Raw genomic sequence first — 19,984 nt, 5'->3', positions numbered from 1 at the left:
AGAAGGAGAAGCCCAGACTGATGTCTCACAGGGAGCTGAATGAGAACAAGGTCAAGCTTGGCAGCCTGCCTCCTCTTCACCTTGTGAATACTCTCCAAGGGATGGGGCTGGAACGCAACTGTTTTGACGCAGGGTTTCCTGTTGCAAATGCTCTGTGCAGGCTCCACATCAAGCAGCTGGGATTTTTTTTTACATGCCTCAGCCACATTTCAAAGTGGTATAAATTGCCATAGCACCATGGAGCCCTGCAGAACAACAGAAATTGGGCTGCTGGTTTTTATGAGCTGAAGATCCAATCCAGGCTAAAAATCACCCAAAGCAAAATATGTTTTCAAGGCTAGAGAGGCAGTTTCACATCTGCAGCCAAAGCTGAATTTACCTCTGCAACCACAGGAAGAGTTTGCAGAGGTAGTCTTTGTGCCTACTGGCTGTCTCCATTAAGCCCAATGGAAGATGTTTTGAGAGTTGAGTAAACACTTAAATAAAATCTCTAAATATTCAGTGTTCCTCTGATTTGCTTTAAACTCCTTGGGCATATTTTGTGTTCCTTAGTCTGGTGAGATTCTCACACAAAAGCTCCTGGCGACAGGGACTGATGTTGCTGGGGTATCAGTTACCCTGTTGGGCAGCATCACATGGCTGTCTGGTGGGGTATAGGACTACTTGCATAAAACAAATACAATATCACAGCAACAAACAGATTATGTGAGCTATGAGCCAGAAATGTGCCCTCACAGCCCAGAAAGCCAACTGTAATCTGGGCTACGTCAACAGAACTGTGGCCAGCAGGGTAAGGGAGAGGAACCTGCCCCTCTGTTCTGCACTGAGACATCACCTGGAGTGCTACATTCAGAGGTGCTCTGAACATCTTCAGTAAAGGAGACATGGAGCTGTTGGAGCACATCCAGAGAAGGGCCACAAAAATTATCCAAGGAATGGAACACCTCCCTGTGAGGACAGGCAGACAGCTGAGGCTGTGCAGTATGGAAAAGGGAAGGCTCTGAGAGACTTGAGAGTGTCTTTTCACTATCTAAAGGGGCAGTTGTAAGAAAGAAGGGGGCAAACTATTGAGCAGGACTTGTTGTTGTAGGACAAGAGGAAATAATGCCAAAGTAATAGAGGAGAGATTTAGACTGGATATAAGGAAGACATTTTTTACAATCAGTGCAGTGAGGCACTGGCACAGGTTGCCCACAGAGGTGGTGGTGCCCCATTTCTGGAGACACTCAAGGCCAGGCTGGATGGAGCTCTGAGCACCTGATGGAGCTGAAGGTGACCCTGCTCACTGCAGGGGGGTTGGACCAGATGGCCTTTAAAGATCCCTTCCAACTCAAATGATTATATGATTTGATGTTTCTATGTATAGATTTACCACTACCTTCTAGCACAGTTGAGAAGCCAGCTTGGTACACCCAGACAGCTAGCAATTGCCTTCACAGTCAGGCATAGCTGTTAGCACAAAGTTCCATTCCAACTAACAATCCCTTCTTAGATGCAAAAACTTTTGCCCCGTGCTAGCACAGCCCTGTTGCTTCCAGTTTTGGGGCTGGTTTGGTTGGCATTAATTGAGGATGTGCTGCCCCACTCAATTGTGTGATACGGACATGCCCTCAGAGTTCAGCAGCTGGGTATTTGTTCTGGAAATGCTTGTGTGCTCACCCGCTCAGCACAGAAACAATGTGATGTGCTTTTTTTTTTTTTTCCTAAGTAGTAACAATTAACAAAGCACAACCCGTATAATCACACAGCACTGCTCAACATCATTGGAGAAGCACGCAGCAAAAGAATTACCTCCCCACTGCTTCTGAATAGCACACACACACACACACAAAAAAAAGTAAATAATCTTACCACAAGTATTCAGTGAGCGAAAAGAGAGCCAAAATTCATCAGCAATGTCATCCCCCTGCCTTAAACATTCAAACAGTGCTTAATTAATGCCTTACAGTATGAGTAGCCTTTACAGTTGCTGGGCACTCGGTGCGCTGTGGGTTGGGATGTGGCAGACACGGCACTCCATAAACATCTCACTCAGCAGAGCCCGCTCAGCCCATGGGACATCCCGCTGGGAATCCAGGTCTAGGAGAGTGTGAGCGCATAAAAATAAACAGGACTCTCATCCACTTATTTAACAGGGCATGAAAGCAATTAAAGAGATACTGAGGAAACCAGTCATGGAAAATGTAGGTCACGCTATTTAAATTCAGCTTCATGATTAAACTCCTTCTTCAGTACGTTTCCCGCTCCATGTTGTTTCTAATGAAGATAGCAGGGATATAAGCACCAGGATCCTTCTTCTCACTATCAGTTTACCTTCCAACATTCTGCTGAGTCCAGGCATACCAATAAAGACATCACTGCATCATCATTGTTGCAATGGATCAGCTTGATGCATGTTTTGCCCTGTTGCATGCTCTGCCTTGGATTTTAGTTACCTGTATTGATCTTGACACTAAGAGAAAAATGAAAGTCCCCTGAACATTGCCTCATGCTATAGCTCTGCTTCCCAGATAACTGATGGTTCACTGGCCCACAGAACCGCATCACCTTCATCACATTTTGTCTTGAAAATCCTTGGCAGGTGCATGACAACCTGCAAACAGTTTTTTATAGCTGACAGCAGTCTAGAGTCTGAAAGGTTCAGGAATTGTCTAGGCTGGATAAGCTCTTAAAGGAAGCATAACAAGTTATCTCACACCTGCTAGCATGTAACATCACCTACTGTTACTCTCAGTTGTTTATTTTTGGCTTATTTCTTTAGTATCTTCTCTATGGACTCAGTATGTACTCAATGGAGGCAGTTATGTGCCACTGACAGCTGGGTTTTATATGGCACCTTGTACCATTTTTAAGTGACAGAAAGGCTGTGTGTGTGGAGAGTTGCCCTTTAGACCAGAGAGTAGGGCCACAATTTTCCACTATTAAGGTGCCAAACTATGCACTTGATCTGCCACCACCCAGGCATCCCAATACGCATCTGGGGCTTTAATGAAGGAGGATGGCTGCTCACCAGTTGTCCATGGACATACAAACAATTGATCAAGGTTATATGGACACCAACACAGAATCTGGTGAAGTTCTATCTGGGGAACTAGGAGCTAAATCACAGAAAACAACATGTGGTATCAGGATTTCACTGTAGGGAGAAGACTATTTAAAACAGAAATAGTAACAGAATGGCCTGAAAAACATTGGGCTGACCTATCCAAATATTTGAATTTCTGAAGAATCAGACATGGAATGAATGCTGTTAAACCTTTCCATGACTGACCCTGGCACAAACCATCAGAGCAAGTGAGTTAAACTTGCTGGTGATGTGCAGCTGGTGGGCACCATCGATACACAGGAGGATCAGGCTGCCCTACAAGAAGAACGGTGTTCCCCTGGGGAACTGAAATACAGTCATAGGATGCAGAGCAGCACCTAGGGACTGAGAACACAAATTTCTCTTCTCATCAGTCAGAAGCAACACAGAATGAGAAAGGTGTTACTGTAGTGAGTATGAATATCAGTGTGTTGCACCTCTGAAACAAGAAGTGTAACCTGAGGATACTAAATAAAATAATTACTGCAAAGGCAGAGACCGTGAGTGGTGATGTACATGGGCTGCCTGAGACCTTTCCCTGAGCACTGCTCGCAGCTCTGATGGCTCCTATATCTGATAGAACAGGTGCAGGCAGAGGGATTACTGAGCACAGCAAGGCCTGTTGTATGAGAGCAGGCTGAAGCCATGCTTATTTTTTTGTATCCCAGAATCTGAATGTGTTTTTATGTCCATGTGGCATTGCATATTCCATTCGGACCTATTGGCTCAGATGTGGTTGGACATTGGTGGCAGGGTTGCAGACAGAGTTCCTGTGCCCCCTGGAGCCTTCCTCATCTTGTTCTTGCACTTCGCTCCATTGTGCTGACCAAAAACATTTCTGTGGTCACCTGGGAACAGAATCAGAAAATGGATCCACCCTATCAATGACAAAGAGGTTCTTTTTCAAGATCACATCTCCAGCCAGCTAAATGCCTCTGGACTTCTTTGAAATTTGAGATTTACTCAGCAAATGGTAACTGGAGAATCTTAGGAAAATTGCTTATGCATTGTACAGATGGCTTACATAAAGGTTCATACTTGGGCATGCAAAAAGCACCCCAAAAATGGACACAAATACACCCATCAGAGTGGTGAAGAAAAATTCCTCATCTGAAGAACAACATTTAGCAGGAGTCAATGCAGAAAGTGGACAAGAATTAGCAGCTGCAGCCTGGAATTAGCAGCTGGTTTCTAACCATTGGAACAGGGAAGTTGTGGAAGAGCCTTCAAGTGAGGGACAAGAACCTGAGCTAGATTTAAGAAGAGGTTTGACCCAGAGGAACTGTACAGGACAGTCCTGCAGTAGTTGGGAGTTACCTTGCACATGAAGAGGTCTCTTCCATTGAGATGGAACATCCAGAGCCACATGCCAGACATGCTCCTCTCTTGGTCACAGAACATGGTAAAATGTGTGCATTCTACATTCTACACACAAAATTAAAACCTTGGCCATTCCTCTCCATATTTTTGCAATAGTGTGCAAATGCCACTTCTACAGTTTATCTGCACTTTTCACTAAATAACACAAGACAGACCAACAATTCATGGTGCAAGACAGGAGAGAACAGGACTTTGCAGTCAGCTGGGATAACAGCTTGAGAGATTTTCTTTTATCTTGGAAGGAATAAGTCCTAAAGTAAGTGCAAAAATGGCATATCCTAGTCTTTCATGTTGAAGACCTGCACAGAATTCACCCCCAAATCATCCTTCAGTTATATTAACTCCCCCATCCAGAGCAGATTGATTCCAATACACAGAAGAGAGGAGCTGGTCACAAAGGTTTGAAAGAAATGGTTGTATAAGAATGACTGATCCTAAAAAGAAAACATTTCAACCGAAACTGATAAATGAGGAATAAAATGTGGTTTTCTTTTGCACCATCCTACAGCTGTAACGTAACATTGGGATGACACAGGGGTTTCCTTCAGGGCATGCCTCACCAAGAAGCATGGACATGGCCACAAGTGCATGTCACCAGCGAACTCCCACTGTCTGCAAACCTGCAATGACACCTACTGGTAACCGGTCAAAGATATTCCTGTCTGCAGACAGCATTAACTTACTTGCTGCCAAACATGCAAGTGATTCACACTTATGTCCTGGTCTCCATTATCAAGATTCTCTGCAGTGTTTTTGCACAGCAGAGTGCATGAAGCTGAGCTCTGTTTGGCCTGGCTTGTTTGCAAACCATTCACCATTTTCTCTCCTTTTCTGAGCTGAGCAATCCACTCTGGATCACATCAGTGAATCTGCCTTGTGTAGGGGCCTTGGAACCCTATGACCCTTCATGCCTTAGGCCAAGCCAGCCAGAAATGTGCAGAATGGAACATTTGTGGACCACTTGCAGACTTCCACATTAACACTTCTGTCATCCTACAAGATGGGAATTGCCCTTAATCCAAAGTCCCTGGCACCCAATAGCTAGCTGCTCTCTGAAGGCCTAAGAAGGTAACCCATTCCTTATTCAATATCACCTGGGGTATCACTCATCAACTAGAGAAAATAAGCAAGCACCACTTCCAATAAAACAGTCCTACTGCAGACAGCAAGGGAAACCAATGGTATTTAATAGATGTCTAGTTTTAGAACCTGACACTGGAAAGTTTCAGAGAGAGAGATATTTCCTTCAAAAACCTTTGCTTCCTCACCTTAAGGTGAAGACTTTGATAAAATATATCCACCAAATCTGTGGAGGATTGATCCCACACTAAGCATTTCACAAACCAAAGGAAGGCAAGAAGTGCCCACACCGTGAAAAGTCTCAATCGTCATCTCAAAGTTAGCACTATGCTTTCTAATGTTGAAATAACAGAAAGGAAGGGAGGAGCAGGAAGGGAGAAACTGCATATACTCTGAAGCCTGGAGAGGTTTTAATGCATATTCTCGCAGTCTAATGGAACACATCATGATAATTAACCCCTGTACAGAGTACCATAAATCACAGCAAAAACACAAGCAAAGTAATTAGAGTCAGGAATCCCACGTGAGATATTCTTACTGAATTCCTTGGATTTGTCCCAAATTTTAAATTGCTTCCTTTGTTTTTATCTAAGGTATTTCTGGGTGGCACTATAGCCATGCATAAATAGTGAACGTAAATTATTTCTAACAACTGACTTATGTTACTTACTTGCAGTATAAAAAATCTGCCAGAGTGAGGTGAGTTACACCTCAGTGAAGAACCTGTTTTCCTTATAGAGAAAGATCATATATCTCCATCTTAAGTAATATGTATTAACATGTATAAAAGGTTCTACAAGTAGTTTTGGAACAAATATCTGGCAAATGCGTAGTGCAAAGCAATGAACTCTCTCCACTTCAGGAGAGAGACCTTCTTGCAACAACCTTCGCTGTACATAGCAGGAACTTTCACTGCAGAGACATGAGGAGACACTTTGCTAATTCTTTAATGAAGGGTTTATGAATTTTGGACTGAGATTTCAAAAGAAATGTAAATCAGAATTTCCTATACAAAACTGGAGTAGATAGCTCACAGTGCTATCTGGTGGTCACCCCAACCTATGCATTTTGCTCATCCAAAACCTTCAAGAGGAAACTAACATGTAGAACACACAATCATTTCAGGTGACTCCAGGAAAAATATTAGCTTCTAAATGGAATACTTTATTCATGGCTGTAATAGGCAGAGAGCAAATATGTTGGCTACTTAATTTGGCAAATTCTGGGATCTTCCTTTAATTAGAGCTAAATAGAGTCTGTTCTTGAATTTATTTCTTTCTACCATTCTGCCTGCCCTCTGATATAACCAAACAAGAACTCCACCTCCTATTTCTGCAAACATGTTTTTCCTCCTGCACTTAGAGCTGTCAGCATTCCACAGCACTTTGAGGCCAAAGTCTGTGACTTAAGCAAACCAGCGTTCTGGCAGGAGTCCCTTCTTGTGAATATATTTTTGGCCTGGAATGACAAGGCTTATGTAGCTCCTGATCACTAAAATACCACAGACTATTATGGAATGAAAAGGAGCCATGGGGCCAAGCCAATGTCCTCCAGATCACTGCAAATCCCAGAAGCTGATCCAGTGTAGGAATCTGCCCTAAGAAAAGATGAATTGCTTTTTGTCCTTATGACAGCACTATCATTAAAACTTGTCCAGCCACATAGCACGCAGCATCTTGAGGGGCTTGTTATCTCACCTGCAGGAATTGCCAGAACTCAGATCCTTGTCTTTACAGCAGAGCTGAGTGTGACTGATCTTTTTCAAGCTAGCAACAAACACTCAAGATACACACCAGGATTAGATTCGCTGTTCAGAAAAGCTGGATTAGCAGCTGATGAACTATCACAACTTGAGCTCCTGCATCCTCACTTGCGCTTCAACTCTTCTCTCCAGCTGCCCAGATGGTGCGTGCTTGAAGGCCAAACAAATTGGGATGACAGCCTGAGGTGGGGATGGGATGCAGGTTAGTGTTCCAGTCAGCTCAGGTACCTGCACACACCACTGCTGTCACTTCAGGGATTGCTGGATAAACGTGAACAAAATCAGAGGGGATGCCAGACACCTTCCCCACATAAGAAGTGCACAGCCAGGAGAGGAGAATAACACAAATTCACACATCCCAAAAAAGATGCAAGGGAAATGGGCATTTCCCAGTATTTCCCCAGCCAGCTTCAGGAATTTTCTTCCCTCAAGCCCCAGAACTGAGCACCGTCCTTCTGCATTGCTGTGCACAGGACGGATCCCCTAAATGCTGCTGGTCCCAAAGATGTGTGATTTCCAGACCTCCTCAGGGTGTCAACACAGGAAACACCAACCTGGAAAAGCCCCTCTTCTGTGCCTCTCATAATCATATACGTCTCCATACAGAAAGGCAAAATGTTACATTTCATCAATCCAGTACTGTGGCATTTTTCAGACTTTAATCAATAATGGAGTGTTTTGGATAACAGAGAAGCAGAGCTGCTGGATGCCAAGATACAATTAATCTGTTTTCATTCATTCCTTCAAGTTTTATTAATACAACAGCAGAGAAATGAAGTGCTCAGTACTGAGCCAAATGCTTCACACCGTGACAACAGAGATAGTTTTTTCTGGAATCCTGATGGGTTAGAGCACACAACAGCAACCAAATGTCTCCACTACCATTAGGCCATAAGCCACCCACAAGAAACAAGCACAGCTAAATATAAACACTCCCAATTCTTTTTATCTGTTAGCAAACAAAACACCATCAGCTTGTTTACATAGAGCAGTACACAGCTCTGAAAATAATTAAAGCAAAAAATCAACAACCGCTTTTCATCATTTTCCATGCAAATGGTGTGTTGCCGAAGCCAGCAGCAAGGTGGAGCAGCTGAGGAGCAACGTGGGGCAGGCTAATATGCATGGCTCTTTGATGTACAAAGAGGAACCTCAATGCAAGAGCAGCATAGTCCTGAGAGCCACTAATTTCCTTTTCTTCTGGAAAGCTTTGATTGTGAATTGGAAAGTGTTAGTCACTGCAGCATGGAGGTAGAGGGCTTGGAGAACAATAAAGATCACTTTCAGTGTGTTAGCCTTTCTAAATCCATCAGCAAACATATTGAGATGTTAGCTCCTTACTCAGCACTGGGGATATGGTGGAAAAAACAGCCACTTCACATGTAGCTGACCCTGGCACCGAAGCTGCTGGAGCCAGGGATTGTCTCAGTTCCTGTCTCAGAGCACACTCAGCACTACATTGGTGCTCATCTAATTGAGAGGGATGGTTTAAATACCAGAAAGCAACTATAAATACCAGGGGAAACCCCATTTGACATCAGGTACACTGTCAGAGGTAGAGCAGCATGGGGTCAAAGTCTCTTCCTTTGGAACCTTTCCAAATGTGATGTATTAGGGCTCAGAACTTACTAGAGAGATCAGAGCTGCAGGCTGAGCTTTGAGCACAGCCTTACTTACATCTGGGTTGAGCTGGAGGGCCAGAGAAGTTTAAAGGATTTATGGCCATCTTTTCATAATGCCTCAGTTCTGTGAGTACCCGTTCTGTGTTTTTTATGCAGAATCAGACCCAATTTAAGATGATGACACACAGTTACATTTAGTGGATCTGCAGTAATTAAGGGTGCCACGTTCTTGTTAGGAAAAATGCTTTTTCACCCAATATAAAAAATCCAGCATTAAGGAAATCAGCATCTATGTCCCTTTCCTAACATAAGGCTGGAGCTCATTGTAAGGCTCCCATACCCTAAGACTGGTGCTAAGCAATTTTCAGTTTCACACAAGAAGATCACGCAACCTCCCCTTTTCTCTGTTATTTGCAGTGGGGAGGCAGAATTCTAGCAGTTGTGCTTTTCTGACAGCCTTCATATAGTTAGTCAGAAATCTTTGTTTCTGGAATCTTTCTGTGTTGTCATGGAAATTATCACCATGTCCCTCAGACTAGGATAACAATTTTATGACAAATTGCAGGAGATAGTGAAGGAGAATATTTTGGCATAAAACAATTCTTACAAGGAAAAAAAATAAAATAAAATCACACAACATTTTTGCACCCTTAAAAGGCATCAAATTAAAGATTCCACTCTCTAATCTCTGCCCACCCTTTACAAGTAGACAAGAACAAGATCTAGCAGCCTGCAAACCATATTTTTTCTTGCAGGATTCAGTATAGAGCAGCCCTTAAAAGCAGGGAAGGCTGGCCAGGTCACCTCAGCTTGCTTCCATCCTTGCATCCCACTGAGATCTAAGAACAGGGCCTACAGGAATATAAAGAGTTCATTAATATTTCTGACCACCTCAATGTCTGAATCCTGCAGATGATGTCTCTCATATACACCCTATGCAATTAGCAGGTCTTCAAACCTCTATTAAATTGCTCCCGTAAGACAATCATCAGAATTGTGTAGTCAACACAGATTTTTAACAAGGGATGCAGCTTGTATCACACAAGGAGAGAGATATGGAAACTGATTTTAGCAGAGGAGAGAAAGATGCTTTTCCTTCTGTTGCTTCACAGAGGCGTACAAGGCTTCTGCAAAGCAAAGAAAGGTCTAGAAGGCAGAGACCTATTGTTCTGGGTTATATTCTAGGCCATATATGCAGCCCTATTAGCTCTACTGAACTAAATGCCAGATTTTTCACCTTAAAAAAGATCTGGCAACATGAGATGGCCTTAAAGCAAAACACAACAAATCCCAGATGCTTCCAACAGTATATCTTCTCAAACACAGCTCGATTGTATTCCAGCTGTAATTTCAACCATTTACCCGCAGAGGGCAGAAGATAACAACAATTTGTGATGGCAGCCATTCCCACAGCCAGCTTTTGGTTCATCCAAGTGCTAAATCTGAGAGGAGTGGGGTGTATGTTAAGACCATCACTTGCTAACAGGTAAGCATGATGGAAGCTCTCAAAACAGCACTCATTGCAGCAGGTTGAGCAGAGGAAAGCTCACCAGGGAGGGACCAACCTTCCTACTCATGAAACAAAACAATCCTTGTTTTCTTCCTGTTGGACAGTAACTAATTTTGGTAAAATTGAATAGCGAAAACTCAAAAGAATAATGAAAATTCTGTGTCTGAAAATCACACACAAAAAGGTGGTTCCACACAGAGCACCGTATCCCTGGCCACGGTGCCAGATCTGAAGAAGCTGCTTTGAAGATGCAGCTGTAACCAACCGAATGGCTGGTTACAGGGCCTGCACAGAAGGAATGGGGAAAGACAAATGAGCCTCAAAGGCACAACACCCCCCCAGACCAGATAGCATCCTTCAGGCACATCAAAAGAGCACAGGTCTGTTTGATATTCACTTTTCCTCCTTGAATTTGGAAACGTGTAAACAGAGCCAGGCCAGCAGCCTTGAGCCACACGCAGGTTCCGCAGAGGGAAGTGGGAGGGATTGCTGCACAGCTGGCTGGCCTGGCCCTTGTCAAACGGGAAGCCCTGTCTGCCGCCAGCCGCTGTAGATCAAACAGAAGATACAGCCCCTTTGAGAACATCTGAGGGTACACATCTGGGAGCTTCCTGGCCTGGTGCAGGTCCCTGTGCCAGAGCCCCACACCAGCTCTCAAAGGGTTGCTGCAGTCTCTGGGGTCTGCCCAGTCTCTCTGAATGGCTCTGTGCACACACTGTCAGTCCTGGTATTCAGGTTTATGTGTCTGTAGAGAAAATGCTGGAAATGGTAAACCCTAAAGGATGTAAACACAAGGAGAGAGCAAAAATAACCTCATGCTTATTTTTAGGTTAGTGAGAATTGTATTAAACACCTCACAGTTGGGTGCTTGACTCATGACACTTAAAAGCTTGAGGATGTCAAACCTATAATTATTTACCACTGGAAAATCAAAGAGAAACATCAATTTTCATAAACCTCAAGCTTCAGAACGTAAGCCAATCTCTGCTTGTTTTGAAAGCAGGTTGTTTTAGAAAGGCTCCTTTTAGAAACACCCTGTGCTGACGTGGAGCACTGGCCACAACTGTTCCTCCAGCAGCGCATACCTGCCAAGCAAACCGCGCCCAGCAAAACATGCTGGGTAATTCCTTCATGGAGAGAAACTGTTCAGCATACCACTGGCACTCTCCACAGCCCTCAGCTCCTCGTGACAGGTTGCCCAGAACTGTGTCCACAGTCCTTTTATCCTCCCATCCTAGCTCTGCTGTACAATGGGATCCCAGCTCCTTCCTTTTTGCTTAATGCTAGGATCACTTTACCCATTTCCTGCTATCAAACACTGCAGAGTGAGGCTTTTAGATCCCATCACTGCAGCAAAAAGCAAAGGAGAAAGCACCTTTGGTTGGTGAAGTTTTCTCTTCTCCCAGATGAGAGATGTGGTTCAGGTGGGATTGCTTTTGAGCTTGCAGGCCCATCTCTGAATGCAGACACCTGTGCAGAGCTCTACTGCAAAGCAAAGAGGAAGGATGGAGAGATCTAAAGGCTGTATGTGTGTGGATTCCTCTGGTGCCTTATATTGCGAGCAATCCTGCAGCCCAAGGGCTGTGTCAATCTGCAGCTGGCTCTGAAAGGTTCACCATGAAAATAGCTCAGCAGTGAGCAAGCGGTGGGGAGGAGATGGCCTGTGCACTGCCCGGCACTGCTATTGTCTCAGTCCTGTCTGAATGGCCTCGCAAGCCTCTGCCACCAAGAGCTGATCTTTTCTCCTCCTATGCTACTTACTTTTCCCACTTTCATGTTTTGTACTTCAGAGCCCGGTGCTCTGCTAGCTAGGGTCAGCAGTGGGTCATGACTTGTGACATGAGGTTAATGCAGTTGTTAAGTAACAGCAAGAGACTTCCAGTGGCATGAATATTCCTCCCCACCTTCTCCCAGACGAGCACACGCTCACTGTCTCAGCCTGAGCCCAACACTTGGTTAACATGGGAGTGACTGTGTGATGCACACACAACACGCGCTGTGGTCCTACTTACGTCAGCTACCACGTGCTCAATCAAACGAGCTCTTCAGTGGGTAGCACAGAGAAGCCTCCAATAACTTTAAAAAGTTGGAAGCATGTTGTGACTGCCTTCTGATAGCTGGAAATAGATGCTGGATAATGAGCACTGTTGGCACCACACTGTGACTAGATACAGAAGCATGTGGGCTGATCACAATCTCTGAGCTTGCTGCACATCCGCAGTGCCCGTTTGCTTTAAGGAGGGCTGTGTATGTTTAAGAAAAGCTCTGGTGATCCGGATAAGATTTTCAGAGATGTAAAAATCATGGAATTGTTTTGCAGGTTTGCAAATGTTTGCAGTCAGAGCACTTTGATGTGAGGGCTGTCTTTTGTGGGGGCGGAGAAAGAGGAGGATGAAAGAAGATTTTAGGATGTGTTAAGTCAAAGATGCATCACGTTTTCTTGAGCCCCTTCAGACAAGCAGCTAACAAATAAGCTAATGGACTGATACCTCAACAGACATCCCTGTTCTCTGTGCTTGAGATGAACATACTCCACGTAGCCTGTCTTGTCCAACTTAATTGGCAGCGGGATGCTGGACAAGATATTAGCATCATAATGCAGTACAAGGCCTTTGTGTGATAACCACATGCAAGTGTGAAAGGGACAATAGTTAGGGCTGCAGAAGAGAAATCACACCGACTGTCTGCTTTGCTAATGACACAGCTTTGTCTGTGTCTCTGAATTTTGCAAAGGGTCTCAGAATGGCTGTTTACCTGCCTCCCTTAATCTGATGGGAACCTTTTGATCTCAGCTGGATCTGACCACTCAGTTTACAAAGTACAATTAAAGACAGATAACGCCTCTTGAAAACAAATCATTCAGAGACCCTAGAAAAGAAGCCCAAGGGTCTTAAGTCAGAAACCTCCAACTTTAATGCCTAAGATTTTGAGTCCCAGTATTACCCCTGTAAGAAGACAGGAGCTGAATAAGCTACGCTTGAGGTCTGGCTCCAAATGTGAAACTGAGCAGCAAGGCAAAGCAAACAAAACAACACGGCTTCCCTTCAAGAGAAAGAAAATCCAAATCTATTAGTTTAACAGACTAGCCGCAATAATCACACAGCTGCAGACTGCAGACTCTTACTGCTGGGTCACATTTGTAAATTGCCAAGTATTTCACAGCTGCATTTTACACTTTGACAGAGCTACTGGGAGAATGTCTCCAGAAAAGTAGATGTCAAAGCATTTGCAAATGCATTTTATTGCCAGGATTGGGAATACAAGGCAGGTCTGGACTTCAGTACGAATTGCAATGCTATCGTTCAGCATTTGTAGCCATTACTAACCAGCTACACAGACATCCAGACCTGAATTTCTGCTTGAAGCAGGGTCCTCTGGAGGGTGCTGAACTTCAGAACTGCTGCCTCATAACATGACACGTGCAAGAAGGGTTCCAGGTGTTAAGGATATGAAAATAAATCACTTTATGTTGTCTTGCTCTTAGTTTGGTTGTTACCAATTGATAGCAGCAGTGAAGCTTCAGAATGAGTCCTAAAGGCCTGGCACCTATCAAGCACTGCCTTGCCTTGGGGTCAGACATCTACAAGGCTGCTGAGATGCACAAGGATAATAAAAACATCAATATTTGCTGTATAGACAAAGTGATGTTTCAGAATCTCTTCTGTATTGCTGGCTCACTCTATGATAGCTTTATTATTCTAGAAGGGTCTGATGTTCCACAGTAACCAGAGGTAGCAGGCTTTGCTTTAGACAGTCTTCACTAAAGAAGTCTTAAAAGCAACTGTCATGGTTTTATGTGGGCTTCCACGAACCTACAACATCTGCCCAGTTATAAAGCAGCCCACAAAACATCTGTGAGAGGCCCCAGAGAAGACAGCTGGTTCCTCTAAGCCACAGATGCCCAGACAGCAGGCGAGTTAACACAGCAGGACAATCAGGGGCAGAAGGGAACCTGGGCTTTTCTTTCCTAAAGATGCTTAGGAGAGGAAATGATCAGAACCAGAAGGGTAAACTGCAGCCAGCACAATCCCCATCTCCTTCTCTCCCCTTGCACCGCAGGGGATTTCAGCTTCTTTCCCCCAGCCCTGCTGGCTTCCTATTGTTCAGGACTTAAAGGGCTCAGTCCCAAGGCCTTCCCTCTGAGTTCCAACTAAAAATGAGTAAACAGGACCTGCAACCAACAGCCAGATATTACCCATGATACATAATAAACTTTTTCTTCCCAATCTCTGCATCCTAAAAAGCAATTCTCCTTTCCTATTTACTTTCTAGCAGAAAAGGTACAATGATGCTCTTCCTATCCCTCTTCTATGGCTAAGTTCTCCCTCAAGACTCTCTCTGTTGATCTGTGATCTCTGCAAACCATCAGTGTAACATACATGGAATCAAATCCATCAGTGTTTAAAATGTTGGCTGTTGGAGAAAATATGTACGTTAATGATCTAAGCAAAAAAGAGGGAAAGAAATGACTTACAATGACCTACATGAAAATAAGTAAAATCTAGGCAGAATAGGAAAACTTATTAAACTAAGAAAGTGTCTCTGAAGGGACATATGTTGCTAACATCTCTCCATGTGGAACTGGTTTTACTTTGAATGGCATCTTTCGTAACGTGGTACGATATCGCTACACTTCTCAACTAACATCACCAAATACTTATTTTTTTCAGTAGAAGAAATGGCAAAATAAAATAGCTTTTCATTGTGAATACTTCAAGTAGAGTTAAAATTCTGTACTTGAAATAGAAGTCCAAAATTACAATGTGGGGACAAGGCTAATTGAGAAGTGTACTGCGCCTTGTTACAGCCTGAGGGAAGAGCAATGGGACAGCCAATACAACAACACGCCGGCAGAGGGTACTCCTACTTTGAGCATCCCAGGGCGGGTGTGTGCTGTAACAGAGGGCAGCACGGGGAGCCTCCACCGGTATGCAAAGCGCTGAAGTGAAGGAAAGAATGCTCACAGTTGCTTACCAGCTTCCTGTCCCTGAAGGCCTTAACTGGGAGAGGCTGTGAGTAATGTAGCAAGAAAAAGAACACAAATCAAACTTTGAAAATGTTGCTAAAGACACAGATTCATAGCTGCTTTCCAAACAAATAAGTAATTTAATTCTCAGTCTTCTGGGTTAAGCTGAAGGCCAAAGCAGCTAGACTGATGAAACTATCGCAAACACATTTGCCTATATTTGCATACCTGTGTGCCTAAAATGTTGCAGCTAAGAGAACATAATTAGTGGAATAGATTTAATACTGTGACTACTGCATTTATTATGAATTCAGAGCAAGATTTCGACCACAACACTATCATAGACCATGGCCAAAAGAGCAGATTTAATCTGGATGCAGTATATGTACTTCAATAAATACATGCTGGATTCGTGTTCAGTTTTACCTGGCACCTCTTAAGGTTTTATTAAAACAGTTATTAAAGGTAACCTGTTCTAGTGCCTGATTTAGTTGGTGACCCTGCCCACAGCAGAGGGTTGGCAACAGATGATCTTTAAGGTCCCTTCAAACACAATCTATTCTGTGATCCTGTGATTTCTTGAGTACAGGCAGCAAGAACAGCTGGGTCAAAGATCCAGGCTGCGACAGAATTATCTTAAAAATTAAACCATTCCTTGGAAAGTTTTATGCTATTTTCCCAGCTGTATTTTCACCATAATACTTATAGGCAAATTCTACAAATAGTAATCTAAATTGATCTACAAGTACTTAGATTACAGGAAGCCCTATAGTCAGGCCTGCAGTAATCTTTTAAAGCCATCATCTTGAATGCAACCCCTGAATTTGCGTATGCTGACCACAGTCTTCTCTTCTCACATTGACTCCAGTGGCCTCACAAGGAGCAGAAGAAAACATTTATAGTTGCAAGTCCCTTGGGAGAGCCTGTAGAGTTCCTAACTTTCAGCTAAAAAAAAATGTAACCTTGGTATTTGGATATGGGATATCTTGGTCTAGGAATGAGGGAAAAAACTCTCAACCAGATGCCACAGCAGCATTTTCAGTAAAGTTCTTGTAATGGTATAATTGTGCTCTAAGTAGCTCTGCTGCTTATTTCTCTGATCTCTTTCTAAGTGCTGTGGCAAAATGATTTTCTGTGGATTATCTTGTTAATAGATAATCCTATTTAGTGGGTATCTTTGCTGCAAGGCAGTCTTGGCTTCCCACCCGTTCAGTTAGGAATGTTTATATTTAGCTGCTTTTCTAGAAGCAGAGCTACAGCTGCAGCACATACCAGTTACTTCGTTTTTCCCCAGGACACATCTTTTTCTTGATATACAGAACAATCTCAACTAGAAATATGTCACACTGCCGGAACAGTTTTGAAGAACAAGTATGTTTAACTAGCGTGGGTCCAGATCTGTGTTAGATCTTGATGAGACTTGCAGCCATCCCACGTTTTCCCTTTCAAGCCTTTCAGGTGTGTATTGTTGTTATTAAAAATTGATTGTTGTAAATATCAAAGGTATTCTGGAGCAATTTTGGTAACTGCAAGCTCCAGGGAGAAAAATTCCAAGGTTTCTCAGTGTATTTTGCATTTCTAACATCTTGATATTAAGATGCCTCTTCATTCTCCTGGTGGGTGGTGCTATAATCTATCATATTCCGTTCCAGAAACAGGTGCAAATGAGGCAGCAGTAGAGCAATCATTATGGAATTCTCTTCTACACAAACCTTTAAATTTGGCATTTGTTGTGCTTGCAGCGAGCTAAACTTAACAAGTCGGTTTTTATGGGGTTTAGGACTTTCATTATTATTTTTTAACATCCTTTATATACCTACCAAAGTTCACTGTCCCACTGATGACATGTAGGACTTGATGCAGTAATTCCTTGAATCCAGGTATAGGTTGCATAGCTGGATGAAATACCATCAAAACCAAGCTAGAAAACACCTTGAATGATACTTAAAATACAGTTGCTGTGGTGTAAACCAGGGGGTCCTCTGGTTTAATTTTCCAAATGTAGATGTCTTCCTAGAAAAGGATGCTGCATGGCCAAGCAGAATATAGCCTCTGTCTTAGCAATAACCTTGCTGAAACAAAGAGCTCACCTTGCAAGACTGGAAAGGGTCTGGTGCTGTGGTTATACAAAGTGTACCAACTAGCAGAGAATTCAAAACAAATGATGATTAAAATCCCTGAAGTTCCAGCTATAGGCTATTTTACATTTACTCTGGAGAAATAAAGATGTTCTATCATCTCCAAATAATTAAAGAGCAACTCTTGAACACATTCCAAAAGTATCACACTATTCTCTATACTTCCAAGGACAGACACTCACCTTCCTGCTGCTTCCAAAGCACAGTGGCAGGGGATTTGCGTGCACTAGGAGTAGTGCTACAGACTTCCTGTGACTCCTGTTCCTCCAGGAAGACAGCAGCACGCTGCCATGGCCTCACTTGGGACCTGAAGGGGAAGAGTTTCCTGTAAGTGGACAGGATAATACCTCTTGACATACACAGCCTTTTCCTGACCCAACCGTCCAAGAGGCAGCGTTCATAAACACAGATGGCAGAAAGTCAGCATCTGTTTTTAAACGGTTAACAGAACAAAAGTGGCTAGAAGTCAAATTCTAAATTCTTCAGAAAGACGTTATTTAGTTAATATAACATCAGAGAACGGTACCTCCCAGGCACACAATTATACAGATAATACTCTTGGATAGAGTCTACTTACTATTTGTCATCAATTTTAATTAAGAGAAGAGCACTGAAACTAGGGGCTAGGAAGTAAAACAAAGCACTGCGCTTGTTTTACAAAAATAACAGCTATAGCAACCTTGAGTACCTTATCTCTTTTCCCTCCCCACTCTCCCCACAAGGAGTTAATAAGGGAAGGGAGCCAAGGAAGCAGGGCTCTGCACTGCAAAACATCAAATCCAGTCCTGTCAAGTAACAATGAAAAATTCAGTGGGACATGAAAATCAGCCCAATAAAATGTTATTTTACTTGTTGTTACGGTACCTTCCTTGACAGGTGCTATTTTTTTTTCAGTGCTGCAACAGAAGGATTGTGATCAGAAGAAATCTGTTGGTTTAAAAGAAGCTGCAGCATTTCAACAATACAGTTTTAAAATGATGAGATAGCAACTGACGTGATTCAAAGCAACAAAGGTGAAAAGTGATTTGCCTCGCGTACCTTAATTCCTTTGTGTCATGTTATCATATCTGCAAGCAGGATGGGCTACTCCCCTCCCAGGGAAAGCCAGATGTCCTCTTTGTATCTGCCAAATGCACTTTCCTACAAGCAGAGAATCAATCTGTTTACTTCTAGTGAAAGTGTTTTACAGCTTCAACAAATATAGGAACCCAGCATAGTTAATAACTAACCAGCGTTAATAAAACACCACAAGGAAGAATGAGAAAGTAAAGCAGCCATAAGTTATTACTAACATACACAAAATTCTCACTCTACCTTTCTTAACGCACCTCTTGCTCTCGTTTATATAGTTGGAATAATGGCACAGCAGCTACCTCCTATGCATACACAGGATGCAATGCATAAATAAGGGGAATTTGCAGCAAACATAATGAAACGGTGCAAAAGGATAACGAAAGCAGTATAGAATGGGGGAGATGAGTTCAAGCAGTGTGTTTAGCACTTTGGCTTCAGCTGAATCTACCGTGCCTTCACACACACGTATGTCCATTAGTGTGCTTTGTGCAAAAGGGAGATTCCATGCCATTTAATCACAAATTCCTGGGATGACTCCCTCTCCTTGTTTGTGGGATGTTTTCTTAAAGCGTGTTTACATTCTTGTGTGTGGGTTGGGAATTTAGGTTTGTTTGTGATGAAACATCAAAGTTGGTTCCCAAATTATTACTGTGCAGTCATTTATGCTTTGTACCTTCCCACAAGAGGACGATAGAAACACACAGGTTGACCGAGGTTTATGCATTATTAATGGTGTCAAACTAACCTGGAAATCTTTGTGTGGTGTGATCTCGCTTCGCCATTCAGTTTTCCTGCTCTTATTTATCCTACCCATTTATTTATTCATTTTCTATTTTCACTATCAGATTTTACAAGTAATACTTTCTAAACCTTCATGTTAAATAAAAGAAATAGTAACGCTCCATAAACATGTGAGTGTGTGTGGTGTATCTAGTTCTGTGCATCAGAAAGTGGCGTTTTAATCCTGATGTGTGCATTGCACTGGAATGTGGCCCGTAACCTTTCTGCACATAGCGTGACAGGGGTTATTGTACAAATGATGCCATCACAGGGAGGTAATTACAGCACTCAGAGCAGATAGAGGCTGGAGCTGAGACTGCTGTATTTTATCATAGGGAGTTTTCTCAGTTACCAAAAAGCACACATGTAAATTGACAGAACTTACAACTCAAATAAGCAACAACAACAAAAAGACTCCTAGAGTCCCACAGAAGAACTCTGTTGTCTTGAAATCGATAGCACCAGGAATGGAGACCAATAGACAGCGGGGTTTGTAAGAGGTGCCGCAACAACACATTGGCCTTCTCTTCAATGTATGGCTAACCCAGGTTATAATTTGAGTGCTACCAGAAAAACTATCCCAGTTG

Source organism: Coturnix japonica, chromosome 4, assembly GCF_054131305.1.
Source record: "Coturnix japonica strain WE chromosome 4, WE-NBRP24, whole genome shotgun sequence".
In the NCBI taxonomy this organism is placed as follows: Eukaryota; Metazoa; Chordata; class Aves; order Galliformes; family Phasianidae; genus Coturnix; species Coturnix japonica.
The sequence above is the reverse complement of the archived record's forward strand: the minus strand, read 5'-3'. Positions refer to the sequence as shown.